The sequence below is a fragment of the Papio anubis genome, chromosome 5 (assembly GCF_008728515.1).
Source record: "Papio anubis isolate 15944 chromosome 5, Panubis1.0, whole genome shotgun sequence".
Classification (NCBI taxonomy): Eukaryota; Metazoa; Chordata; class Mammalia; order Primates; family Cercopithecidae; genus Papio; species Papio anubis.
The window spans coordinates 65775742-65790238 of record NC_044980.1 but is presented as its reverse complement, the minus strand read 5'-3'; the positions used below and the strand labels follow the sequence as shown (position 1 = coordinate 65790238).

Here is a 14497-nt window from a genome sequence, read left to right as displayed (position 1 = left end):
CTCATCTGTCTGATAAGAATAATAATAGTACCTATCTTCTAAGGCTGTTGAGAGGATTAAATGAGCCTATGCATATAATGAACTTGTCACAGTGCCTAGCTCAAAGTAAGCACTCAACTAAATACCAACTATGATTATTTTTATTGCTTGGGATGATTAATAATTTGTTCTAGGAGAATTGAAAATAATGCCAATTCTACTATCATTATTAACAGTATAGCCAAAATTGAGGAATGCAAACTTTTTTCTTTAGAAATGTCTCAGTATTGATAAATGTTTTGAGTGTCTGTGTTACAGTTTATTAAAAATAAAGATGAGTTGGGCATATTGATTAATCCCAACAGAGCAAAACTAGTGGCAAATAATGGCAAATCTTAATGAGAATGCTATCTAAAGGTATCTCAAATGTACATCTTTTGTTGAAAGGCATGGGGGTAAAAGACTGAGTTAGTCTTCTCTTATCTCTTTATGATATTAATCGGGGTTAAAAATCAATTTTCTTCTATTGCCTGCATTCTTCACCCACCCCCCAAGTTCTTTTTCTTCTGTTCGTTTTTGTCTATGCCTTTGATTTTGGTGGCTTTTTTTAAATATCTGGTGAGGCTTGGTTCTCCATTCAGAAATATTTAAGAGTAAGGCACCGAAAAGCTGATTGGAAGCTCTGTTGTAATGAGGAACTTGTAGACAGGTGGGCAACTCTTGAGGGACGTGGGACAGTAAGATAGCTTTTGTGTTGAGGGACTTTCTGGGTCTCCATAGAAGGCTCCTCTGATGTCTTGATTGGGAGGAATAAAAAGGATTCCTTGTGTCCTGGCACCTGGAAGGAGTTATAGGGCTACAGATGGAAGGTTGATTATGACTAATTAGTCCCTTATTTTCTGGCTGGTGCCTCATTCCTGCTCTCTGTGTTCCTGGAGTGCTCAAATCTGGGGCCTCACGTGTTCAAATGCCATAGAAAATAAACCTCCTCTTTTCCTAAGGGTGAGACAAGAGTAGTTAGCTGGCTTCATAAGGTAGGGCTCCAGTGCTCTTTTCAACCTCTTTTCAGTAGGTTCTCCTGCTGTCAGTCTCAGCCTTTTCTGTACCTCCAATTCCTGAGCCCTTCTCCAGCTTTATGGAGAGAATCAGAGTACTTCAGTATGGTATTAGGAACTTTGATTTCAGGTTTCTCTGCTCTTCTAAGAGCAGAATTTGGAAAAAATAGAAGAGTTCCAGTTCCAAAATTTAGAAAAAATGAAAGACGTGTACTGTCAGTTTCTGGTGCTTTCAGAAGAGAGAAGTGACAAAAATAAATGTAGTAGCTTAAACCAAAATTTTTGATACTACTTAAAAATTTTTTTTTAATTTTTTTTTTTGTTTTGAGACAGCGTTTTGCTCTTGTTGCCTAGGCTGGAGTGCAATGGCGTGATCTTGGCTCACTGCAACCTCTGCCTCCCGGGCTCAAGTGATTCTCCTGCCTCAGCCTCCTGAGTAGCTGGTATTACAGGCATGTGCTACCACGCCTGGCTAATTTTGTGTTTTTAGTAGAGACAGGGTTTCTCCATGTTGGTCAGGCTGATCTCGAACTCCCGACCTCAGGTGATCCACCCACCTCAGCCTCCCAAAGTGCTGGGATTACAGGCGTGAGCCACTGTGCCCGGTCTAAATTTATTTTATTTTTTAAGAGACAGGATAGGCTGGGAGTCGTGGCTCACGCCTGTAATCCTAGCACTTTGGGAAGCCAAGGTCAGTGGATGGTTTGAGCTCAGGAATGAGACCAGCCTGGGCAACATAGTGAACCCCACCCCTACAGAAAAAAAATACGAAAAATTAGCCCAACATGGTAGTGCGACCGTGGTCCCAGCTACTCAGGAGGCTGAGGTGGAGGATCACCTGAGCCAGGCAGGCCAAGACTGCAGTGAGCCGAGATCATGCCATTGCACTCTAGCCTGGGCAACAGAGCGAGACCTTGTTTCAATGTGTTTTTTTTTTTTTTTTTTGAGAGACAGGTTTTTCTCTGTTGCCCCGACTGGAGTGCAGTGGCACAATCATAGCTCATTGTAACCTCAAACTTCTGGATTCAAGCGATCCTCCTGCCTCAGCTTCTCAAGTAACTGGGACTACAGGCACGCATCACCATGCCTGGCTAATTAAAAAAAAATCTTGTTTTCATTTTTGTAAAGACTGTGGTGGAAGGGTGCGGAGAGTGTCCAATTTTATTGCCCAGTCTGGTCTAGAGCTCCTGGGCTCAAATGATCCTCTCACTTCCAAAAATGTTGGGATTACAGGTGTGACCCACAGTGCCCAGCCTGATACTACTTTTTAGAGTCATTAAATGATATTCTATACATGGTTTCATTTTTGATTTTGATTGTAAGAAAAAAAGTAGTTCGATGTATGTGACTATATGTAATTTTGAGTTAGCAGGTTAACAACTAGAATTAAATATTTTAAACATTTAGTTTTAATTTCATTAATAATTTAGAAGTCACTTATAATTTTATTATAATTACATGTGGAATAACATGTAATTGGTCCAAATAATCTGCCATATCATTTTTCATGTTTCGTATGTCATGAAAATTCTGCACAAAATTAATTTATACAGAATTTGTAGCTTTCATAATAAGAGACATTCTGTCAAGAAAAGTGTATACTTTTAAACCTAGATTGTTACAGCAAAATTTACAGATTAAAAAGTCAAGATTCCTGTGTACATATCTCTTAAATTATCCCTGGAGATAGAAACCAAATAAGGGCAATAGGAAGGTCTGCTTATAATTTTTAATTTCTGTACCAGAAATTCTGGAATCATAATATCCAAGCATCAGTGCATTCCACCAAACCATGGAGGCTTTCTGCTACGAAGATGTCTTCCAAACTTTTAAAGTAACGAAAGATTTCCTTATGAAGTTTTCCCTTGTGGCTCTGAACTCATACCTATGCTGGACTGGCTCCTTTTTCTCTTCCTCTGCATTTTTAGTTCAATTTCAACTGCACTTCTCAGCTATTACTTCTGTTTTGTCCTTAGTATTCACTGTTGTTCTTCCTTTAAGAGTCAATAGATTGGCAGTTTGTCAAAAGACCAATTTGTGATTCCGTATGTTATGCTTTTTCTAGCACTCCTGTCAGGGAAGATTTAAAGAATTCTAAAATGAGAACTGTCTCTTTTCTAGTTGGCCTGAAGTGTAAGTGGTAATTTGGATTTGCTTTGCCCATACTGGTAATGATTGTACAGTTAGATAAATGAATTTTAAAGCATGAAAGCTCTGCCTGCATTTCACAGGGCTTGTGTTGCCCGTGGGGAAAAACATATCTCATGGTCCCTTAGGACTAAACAGAAGGAAGACTTTCTAATCTTGGAATTGAATTTTTTCTGAGGGCATGCGTATTTGCATAAATTACAAAGAAAAATCATTAGGGATTTTATTGTGAAGAATATATAAGCCAGTAAGATATCTACAAAAATCAAAACAAAGGAAAATTTCAACAATAGTTGTGGATAAGCTATTAATTTCTGTCCCTTAACACCTTTCCCACTTCCTCATCAACTCTTTTCTCTATGTTGGTTAGTTATATTTATGCTCAGTTTTTGCTCAAATAATTTGTATTCTTTCCTCAGAAGTATGTTCTGATATATGGAGTGCATAAAATTACTTTGTAATTCTTGTGGGTATACTACTGGAATTTGACTGCTGAGGAAGCAGGAGGCCATCACATTGCTATGTTGAGGATTTACCATGATTCTAGTATATCTTAAGTTGTTTTGATCCAAAAGATTATTTCTCTCAAATTATCACACATCTTTTATTTTTTCCCTCACTTCAAGACCTGAGAAGATAAAATTGAGGCCCATCTTACAGGTGCAACAGAATCTGAAGAAGGGCTCAGAAGTGACAGATTCAAGGTGAAAATATCTCTAAGCCACACAGATCAATTTTTGCTGGAGAAAGTACATGTTATACTAGTTAAGCTAATGGGAAAATTTCATTTTAAAAGGAAGGAGTAATGTGAGCAGATAACTCAAGGCACTCTCATAGAAGTCACAGAGATGAACAGGGTTATGGGAGAAGTAATCATACCTGCTGGGAAGATTATCTGAAGATGAGCGATTTCATCTTATTAGAAGTTGCATTATTTTAGATTTATTTTATTTATTTTTACTTTTTATTTTTCAGGGGAGAAGGCAACAAATCAAGACTCTAACCAGCTTAGGCAAAAGGAAGAACTTATATAAAGTATACGGGGACGAGTTGAACAACCTACTCTACAGATAAGAATCCAGCTAGCCTAGGGACCAGCAATATTAGATCCTCTGCTTGCTTCTTTTTTCTGTAGACCAACTTTTCCAAGGGAACACAGCTGCCTAGCACACCCAAGGTTTTCACTTTATGGCTTCAAGAATGAGAGACCAACTTGCTTTCTATATTTTTTCCTATCCAAGACCCAAATTCCTGGGGATGGGACTCACTGGCTCTGATAAGGTGAGGTATCCACACCTGGATCACAGATGATTAGCTGTGGCCAGAAGGAAGGGCCCCATTATAGCTGCACTATGATGGGAGGATGAAAAAGAGAGGGAGGAGCAGTTCCTAGAACAAGCAGAGAAGCTAGAGAGACTACCCCAGAGTTTTCCATTGCAGAAGTACTACTCCAAATCATATGATTCATGAGATTTAATTGGAAGAGATGATTTTATGTTTGGGTACAAAAATTCCACTATCCCATCATCATATTTTGATAAGATAGCAGTACCTAAAGGTTTACCAAGGTTTGCTTTAACAATTTAGATATGAGTAGTTTGTTAATATTACTTTTATAAATTTCTCTAATAGGTTATTCATTTTAAATTGCAGCTGGAGGCATCAATAAATCTAATGCAGTGACCTCATGTTACAGAAGAGAACTCTAAGAGGATAAATAACTTGGCCAAGATCACATGGTAAATAGTGAAAACATCTGGGCTGGAATCCAAGTGTTATTTTTTATCTAGTGCTGCTATCTTGATCTCATTATTTGTTTAGAAATACTTTATCTTTTGCCAAAAATATTTAACAATTATGGGTTCTTATTTGTACAATCTTTGAATCAAACTATACATAAATCCCAGGTCTCCCAGTGTCCAGTAGCAGCAAGGCTTAGAGGAGGTCAGAACATTAGCTCAGAAACTGAGGAACATGAATTATATGCAGTACTCTGTGCTGAGTGAAAGGCCACTTCTGCACAGAGATGACTTGCAAAGAAAGCTGCAGGAAAGGCCAGGATTTAGGAAGCAGCTTTGGCTTCTATTAGCTCCAGGATAGTACTGTAATGCTAGATCAGGGTATATCACAATTTAATATTGCAATGATGATCTGACCAATAAAGATTTCAAAGCAAGCATTACCAGTAGGGGCGCCATGCATAGCAGACGGACAATAACATGTAAACCAGTGGCTCCAACCTTTTTGGCACCTGGGACTGATTTTGTGGAGGACAGTTTTTCCAGGGACTGGAGTGGGGGCTGTGTAGGGAGGTGTGGGGGTATTGGGGGTGTGGGAGTGTATGGGTGAAATGGGTAGGAGGGTGGTTTTGGGATGAAACTGTTCCACCTCAGATCATCGGGCACTTGATTCTTATAAAGAGTGTGCAACCTAGATCCCTCACAGTTTTGGGATGAAACTGTTCCACCTCCGATCATCAGGCCTTAGATTCTTACAAAGAGTATGCAACCTAGATCCCTCACATATGCAGTTCACAATAAGATTCACGCTTCTATGAGAATCTAGTGCCGCTGCTGATCTGACAGGAGGCAGAGCTCAGGCAGGAATGTTCGCTTGCCTCCTGCTGTGCAGCCCAGCTCCTAACAGGCCACGAACCAGGGGGTGGGGGACCCCTGATGTAAACAAACAAGCTAATTTAAAATAAAATAATAACTGCCATGAAGAGAGCAAAATGAAGTATGTGATAAAGAGTGAGGGGAGGCTACTCAAGATTGGGGAATTAGGGAAATTCTCTCTCTAAATCAGTGAATGATTCAATGAAAAGGAAACTGTCAAAAATCACAGATCAGTAACTTCAATAATAAAACTATATGTCAATAAAAGCCCAAAACATTTGATAAAATTCAAAGTCCAGTTTTAAAATACCTTAAGTTAGAATATAGTTTTGCTATTTTATGACATCGAAACAGGAAAAACTTCAATAATAAAACCATATGTCAATAAAAGCCCAAAACATTTGATAAAATTCAAAGTCCAGTTTTAAAATACCTTAAGTTAGAATATAGTTTTGCTATTTTATGAAATAAAAACAGGAAAAACTAAGAATTTAAAGTTTTATAAAGGGTAGAGCAAATCTAGAAACACTTTCCTTTAAAAAAATGAACAAAGCAGCTGGGCACAGTGGCTCATGCCTGTAATTCCAGCATGTTGTGAGGCAAAGTTGGGAGGATCACTTGAGGCCAGGAGTTTGAGACCAGCCTGAGCAACACAGTGAGAACCCTGTGTCTGCAAAAAATTAAAAAACTAGCTGGGCACGGTGATGCATACCTACAGTCCCAGCTACTTGGGAGGCTGATGTGGGAGGATCACTTGAGCTCAGAAGGTCAAGGTTGCTGTGAGCTGTGATCGTGCCTCTGCATTCTAGCTTGGGCAACAGAGCAAGACCCTGTCTCAAAAAAGGAAGAAAAAAAAGAAAGTAAACAAAGCAAAAGTGCCTTTTGTTACCATTATTTTCCAATTTAATGCTGAAAATTCTTTAAATCATAGTGGGTCCTCCAAAAGCAATGCGAATTAAATATTGGGAAAAGAGGAAACAAAGTTGTTATTTGAAGAAATAGAAGATCCAAATTAAGCCATCGCCACGTGCAACAAAACTATTAGCGATATTAAAAACATTCAGTGAAATGGGCTAATACAAGATAAATCCGCAAACACCTATATCTTTCCTAAATGTCAGGAATAGCCAACTAGAAAAGTTAAAATGAAAGAAGATCTTATTCACAATGTCAGCAAATTATAAAATATATGGAAATTAATGTGGAATCTTGAAAGCTTATAAACTGTGAAAGGAAAATAAATCTTAGGGCCCCCAAATTACTAAGCTAAAGCGAAAAGCCAAGCTGGAAACTGCTTAGGGCAAACCTGCCTCCCATTTTATTCAGTCACCCCTCTGCTCACTGAGATAAATGCATATCTGATTGCCTCCTTTGGAGAGACTAATCAGAAACTCAAAAGAATGCAGACATTTGTCTCTTATCTACCTATGACCTGGAAGCTCCCTCCCTGCTTCAAGTTGTCCTGCCTTTTCTGGATGGAACCAATTTTCATCTTACCTATGTTGATTGATGTCTCATGTCTTCCTTAAATGTATAAAACCAAACTGTACTCTGACCATCTTGGGCATATGTCATCGAGACCTCCTGAGGCTGTGTCATGGGCACGTGTCCTCAGCCTTGGCAAAATAAACTTTCTAAGTTAACTGAGACCTGGCTCAGATTTTCAGGGTTCACAAAAGTATAAAAAGTTTAATGAAATAATTTTTAAAAACCCAAATGAAAGCAAAGACGTAGGATGACTGTGAATAGGAAAGAAAATATTTCCCAAATTAATGTATAGATTTACCATATTCCTATTAAAAACCAAAGAATACTTTATAGAACTCAATAAAATGATTCCAAAACTGCTTTCCAAAATAAATGGGCAGAATTCTCATATAGTAGTCTAAGAGAGGAAAAAATTATAAGGAAGAACTATTATTGTTAGATACTAGGATTTTAAAGGAAATGAGTGGAAATGATATGGAATGAGTTTAAAAAATGAAGAGGTAATTGAACAGATAGATAGCCTAGTTTACATAGATGTTAAAGATATGATGAACTCAGCTTATGCAAGTAATGAAGTAATTAAGAAAAGAATCATGACTTAAGAACTGGTAAGAAAACCAACAGGTCATGGTAGCTCATACCTGTCATCCCAGCTGTTTGGAAGGCTGAGGCAGGAGGACTGCTTGAGCCCAGAAGCGTAAGGTTTCAGTGAGCCACTGCACTCCAGCCTGGGTGACAGATTGAGACTCTGACTCTTAAAAAAAAAAAAAAGCATGGGTTGGAAACTTAATCCTCAGTGCAGCAATGTTGGGAGATGAGACCTAATGGGAGACGTTTATTTTCTACCCTCATGAATGGATTATTGCTGAATAAAAAGGAGTTGAGCCTTCAAGTTTGACCTCTTGCTTGCTCACATGCTCTCTTATCCTTCTGCCCTCTACCATGGGATAATACACAAGAAGGCCCTTAACAGATGCTGACCCTTGAACTTCATATCCTCCAGAAATGTAAGAAATACTTTTTTTTTTTTTTTTTTTTGAGACAAGGTCACTTTGTCACCCAGGCTGGAGTGCAGTGGCACAACCATGGCTCACTGCAGCCTCAACTCCTGGGCTCAAGTGATCCTCCCACTTCAGCCTCCCAAGTAGCTGGGACTACCTGGCTAATTTTTTTTTGTGGTAGAGGTAGGGTCTCACTATGTTGCCCAGGCTAGTCTCAAACTCCTGGGCTCAAGTGATCCTCCCTGCCTTGGTCTCCCAAAGTGCTGGGATTACAGCATGAACCACTGTGCCCAGCCAAATTTCTTTTCTTTATAAATTACCCAGTTTGTGGTATTTTTCTATAGCAACAGAAAATGGGCTAAGACAACCAGATGTTAATATGCAGAAACTTTAACTTGGACATTTACCTCACACTACTTTATTCATTCTGCAAGAGGCTGCACATCAGGACTTTACCTTTTTTGAAATCTGGCATTAAATCATTCAAAAGTTGCCACATGTTTTCTTTTTAAAAGATGGAGTCATTGATTCATCTTTGGAGCAGACTTTCTTTGTTTTGGGAAAATTACCAGAATGGGCCTTTTAAATTACACATGTCTACAGCAAGTACTCACTTGTTGCTTTTTGAGGAGATTCAAGTTTCTAGTAAGCTGACAAGCTTCCTTTAGAAGTATAAATTGGGTTTAGTGGCTTGTGTATGTCCTTTCAAAATCAGAGGGGGAAAATATGTAGCCCTAGAATATGGATTTAGGTTGAATTGTCCTTGCAAAGTACAGTTTGTTTGTTTATGTTGGAAGAGAGAGACAGAGAGAGTTTTGTCTAAGTAATTGGTAACAGGAGATTGTCTCACTGGACCATGCCAAGAGCGTTGTGTGGATCCGAGCTCTTTATTATGGAGATAAAAATTGTGAAAGGGAATCACGGGACTAGGATTGGCATAATACCACCTGGATTTGGAGCATTGGTGCCTTTCACATTGTATTATTTAAGACAGAATAACTCAGACTTGTAAAATGTACTGTTGACCTTTATCATTGCCTGTCTGGCCATAGGAGCCAGACTGTACTCTGCATAAGTGGGTGCTTCCACTGTCAATTATTTAATTTAACTCATTTAATTGTCACAACAGCCAAAACAAGCAGGGAATGGATTTGAAGAGGAAAGATCTCTTTCTGAATCTCTTCGTCCATCTCTACATCTCTTTCTCCTCTCTGCACACACACATACTCCCACCACAGTGGTTCTTAGGACCAGTGTTCCAGAGTGTGGCAATGCCTGGCGATTTTCTGTTGGTGGGGTGAGCTGGCCATTGCCACATTGTGTTCCCAAAGTAACTCCTTCCAGTAGTTGGTGGAATCTACACTGCATTGAGAGTCTCACTCTGTCACCCAGGCTGGCGTATAGTGGTGCGATTTTGGCTCACTGCAATCTCTACCTCCCAGGTTCAAGCGGTTCTTGTGCCTCAACCTTCCAAGTAGCTGGGACTATAGGTGTGCACTGCCACATCCAGCTGATTTTTGTATTTTTAGTAGAGACAGGGTTTTGCCCTGTTGGCCAGGCTGGTCTTGAACTCCTGGCTTCATGTGACCCACCTGCCTCGGCCTCCCAAAATGCTGGGATTATAAGGCATGAGCCACTGTGCCCAGCCTGCATTGTACTTCTTTCATACCCAAGTTTGCAGTACATTTTTGTTAATTGTTTTATTCATGTGTTACCTGTGCTCTCTATAATTAAGGGAGGGATCAGAATCTATGCTTGGAGAGTAACTGATAGGGCAGAGCAGTATTCTTGAGAAACTGGTGATCTGATGGCAGAAGTGACTTGCTGGACTCTAACAGCGCTGACAAATGATTGTAGTACTGATTTAGTGGAACATTTAACAGATCCATGGGAAGGAAATCCTCTGGAACAATAGTTTTTTTGTAGCCTATGGAATGCAAGTTCATAGTTTTTATAAGTTGGATGTTAAAGAAAAAGTGACCTTATTTTGTAATCTCAAGTGAGTGTGGTCTGTGGACTACTGGGGCCAATTCAGTTGTTCCTTCACTTACTCATTCATTCCACAAGTATTTATTGGTAGTTCATTACATGCTGGGACTGGGCTAGGCATATAGATACAATAATGATTCACAGAGTCTCTGCCCTTCAGGAGAAAACTACAGGAAGTTAAATATTAACAAATCAAATTGTAAGAAAACAAGAAGAAAAGAGGAGAGCAATCAGAAATGAAAAAATAGAAGATGGACACACATAACTATACAAACATTTAAAATATCTATAATGTGAAAAACAATAAAAGGAGCTTAAAAAGAAAACAAGAGACTGAGAGAATTACTTGTACTAAATATGACAGATGAAGCAATGAAATTTTCAATATGTCAGTCTTTAGTCAAAACTAAAGCCTGGTCGGGCACGTTAACTTATGCCTGTAATCCCAGCACTTTGGGAGGCCAAGGCAGACAGATCACTTGAGGCCAGGAGTTCGAGACCAGCCTGGCCAACATGGCAAAACCCTGTATTTGCTAAAAATACAAAAAAATTAGCCAGGTGTGGTGATGAGTGCCTGTAGTCCCAGCTACTCGGGAGGCTGAGGCATGGATTGCTTGAACCCAGGAGGCGGAGGTTGCAGTGAGCCGAGATTGCGCCAATGCACTCCAGCCTGGGCAACAGAGCAAGACTCTGTCTCAAAACAAACAAATAAAAAACAGCAACAAAAAACAAAACAAAACAAAAACTAAAGCCTAACGCCAAACCCCTAAAAACAAAAGGGCACTAACAGCATTCAAAGAAAAGGAAATAGTCACTTAACTTACAAAATGCCTTCAGTAGCAATTAAATAAATTCACATTAAAAAAATAAGGTAATGTCTCACACTTTATAAATTTAAAGGTGTAAGAAAATCCATAAATTTATAATTTCTCACACTTAAGAAATTTAAAAGTATTAGAAAATTTGGAAAGTATAAAAATAAAAATTCATTCTGGGCAACAGAAGCAAGTGGAAACTCTGTTACGCACTTTCAACCACTGAGATTTCTATTTTATGATGGATTTATCAGGCTGTAACCCCATGGTAAGTGTCAAGGAGCATCTTTAGGTAACACCTAGATGTTGAATCCTACATGCTGAATTAATGCCAGACACTTTTCTAAGTGCCTTTCATATGTTAACTGATTTAATCTTCATAGCAGCCATATGAACTGGGAATTTTATTATCTCCATTTTACACATGAGGAAACTGAGGGAAACAAAGATTAAACAAATTGCTTAAGATCACATGGTTGGTCAATGGCAGAGCTGGGATTTGAGGCTAGAGAGTAGGACTCCAGGGTGTAGCCTCATTATCATTGTACCATGCTGCTTCAGTGGAAGAAAAGAGCTCTATATACAAACATGAGGCTTGCGGCATCATTATTTACGAGGTAAAAGGAAAAAACATGGGGGAAAACTACATGTTCCACAGTAGAAGAATGGTCAAATATATTATGGCATATTCATTCAATAGGTAATTGCTCACCAGAATTGTTCAGAACTTTTCTTTCGTTTTCCTGGGGTACAATGGTACAGGCCACAGACTTCACAAAAGTATTACTTGTCCTTTTGTAGTCATATGTCCCCACATATTTGAGAAATTCATGAGAATAAGAAGGCCCTGTCCCAAATGGACACTTCACCATTTTCTCCTGCAGTGGTCCGTGGCTCCATATATTATGTCATTAGATGTACTGAGAGTTGCTGGAGTGTGAACTCTTTAGGAGTACAAATAACCACCTTCTCTGGATACTTAAGCCACACTTAATGAACTCACACATTTCTTTGACCTCACAGGTCCAATCCTTATCCAAGTAAAGCTGTTTCTTATCATAAATATATTAACACAATTATCAACCTTTTTTTTTTTATCATAAAGGACTGTGAAGTGCTAAGATTTTTGTGTTGTAAATGTTTTCAAAATATTAAAAGTAATTTTTATTTATGTAGAAACAAGGAAAGAAAAGCACATTAATTATGTATTTTAGGATAAAGTCTTTTCATACTTAAAAAAATTAGTTACAAAAATGATGTATCACATTTATTAGGTGTATACCATGTGCCAGGAACTATGCTAAGCTCTTTACATAATTTATGCTTTTAATCCTCTCAATAGCCATATAAAGTGGATATTATTTATTATCATCATGTTACAGATGAGAACACAGAAGCTTAGAGAAGTTTAGTCACTTGCCCTAGGTCACACAATTCATAAGTGGAGGAGTCAGGAACTGTCTGAATCCAGAGATCAAGCTGTTAATCATACTGATTCTATCTTTTTCTTCCTCTTCTTTTCAAAAAATAAATTTGGAGTTACTGTCTCTAACGCTTAATTCTATGAAGTTCTATGTCTGTGGTCACAAATAACATTATAACCAGTTGCCTTGGAAATGAAGACGATATAATAAATTACAACTAGAAGTGGCTTACCATATTGAATACGAAGTTCTTTGAGGAGAACCCTGCCATAATCATCAAATAAAGAAGAAAAACAAGTAAGGGAACATAAAAGCAGAATACAGAATACTCTGTCAACAAATTTACATGTATGGTTTATAAATATGTTTTCTAAAAGGAATATTGTATATAATAAGTGATAATCTCAATAGGGAATGAAGTTTTGAAATTGCCTAAATATGTATTGGTTTCAACTATAACTCTTTCAGAAGAATCTCTTCCTTCTTCTACTGGCTCAACCATACAAAGTACAACCTACCCACAGGAATCTCACTCATACCGAACATTTTCCATTTAACTCGAAGGCTGACACCTGTTCCCAAGTGGTAAGGTGTACCATTTTTGACAGAGCTCCACCATGCTGAGCCATGAATAGCCTCCAATATTTCTATTTCTTTTTCTTTCCTCTTTGATCATATTGTTGAACTTGAGAACAAAGAAGGTTCTTAGAAACATAGGAAAAGATTGATAATTCTGAAGTCATGGTAACAAGTAGCCACTATAACTTGCTTTAAATCTGTTCTATCAAACAACTCAGTAAACACAATTTTGCAATCCAACTACTCTGTCAATCTCACTTATGAAGGTCAGTCAATCAGGGACAAACTCATTGCAATAAGCATGTTTCTGAGCGGTACCCAATCAACAATAGTCTCACCTGAGTAATCACACTTCTACAGATGATGTCAATCTACTTATGTTTCTGAGAGTCAACCAATTCCTAAATGCTATGCTTTCTTGAAACACTATATAAGATCAGCCATCTGTTCTGCTTGAAAAGGCTGTGCCTGACCCACATCTCTTACTGTAACAAGCAATAAGTTAACTTTGTCTTTGTATGTTAGATATTGAATGCTGGTCTTCATTTGGCAGCCTTCTAGAGGACCATTAGGCCAACAGATGCACTCACTGGACACCTTGTACCAAAATTCTATTTACCCTTCAGATATGCTGCCAAGTTAGTTAATCTCAACAATAATCTGATCTCTGGCTAGTTTCATTGACTCTTGGTGCTGAATTTATTTTGTTATTCTAGAATTTGTAGCCAAATAGGTCTTTGCTTAGGCCTAGGTCGTTGCACAAAGCAATTAGGCGTTTTTTGGTTTTTAATATAAACCATACAATAAACAATTAGACTTAGAACTTTTTATAAGACAACAACTAGACCTTTTGTTTTGGAGGTATGCCATTTGATATATATATATTCTTTACTATTAACATGCTTATTCTTTTGCTGTATGCCTTTTGCTCTTGTTTGTCTGTATGTACAAAGTCTTGTTTCATGTGTTTTGTTTTATCCTGGATTGTCTGTTTCTATTGAGTGTATAAGGGAGTGTTTCATAGAGAACATATGGGAGTATAGACCAGATAAGTTTCCAAAACAATGAAAGTGGCTTTAAGAACTAATAGCTGGAGGTCCATCAGACCAGCAATCACTTGGTGAAAAAAGGGTTGGCCAAACATCGTCTAGGGACTCCTATAAATCCTTTATGAGGGTACCCTTTTTCTTGTTAATTTGGAAAAGAAGCTTACTTTGTTTTGTCCCTTCTACAGAGTCAAGAATTGTCAGGTTGTTGACTGTGTTGTCCTTGTATAGTTTATTCTTGGTTGGGGAAACCTAACACCCTTCAAAACCTCACGATGTAGACTGACTGTAGTGGCTTCTTTCTCTTGTGTGTTATGGGTTTGTCCATGTGAATGCCTCATCCTCCTCCTGAAAGAAC

General features: G+C 38.3%; 1 long non-coding RNA gene across 7 annotated transcripts in view; it reads left to right on the top strand.

Moving 5' to 3' along the window:
* LOC103885167 overlaps positions 1–14497 on the top strand; it is a 54582-nt gene that overhangs the window by 16805 nt on the left and 23280 nt on the right. For 4 of the 7 annotated variants that reach the window (XR_001903473.3, XR_001903475.1, XR_001903476.3 and 1 more), the window contains exons 2-4: positions 4158–4463; positions 4836–4921; positions 12630–12811. This is a non-coding gene — a long non-coding RNA (uncharacterized LOC103885167). Of the gene's footprint in view, positions 1–3808; positions 3887–4157; positions 4464–4835; positions 4922–12629; positions 12812–14497 lie in introns of all 7 variants that reach the window. The other 3 variants (XR_001903478.3, XR_001903474.3, XR_001903477.3) reach the window with 3 other exon arrangements.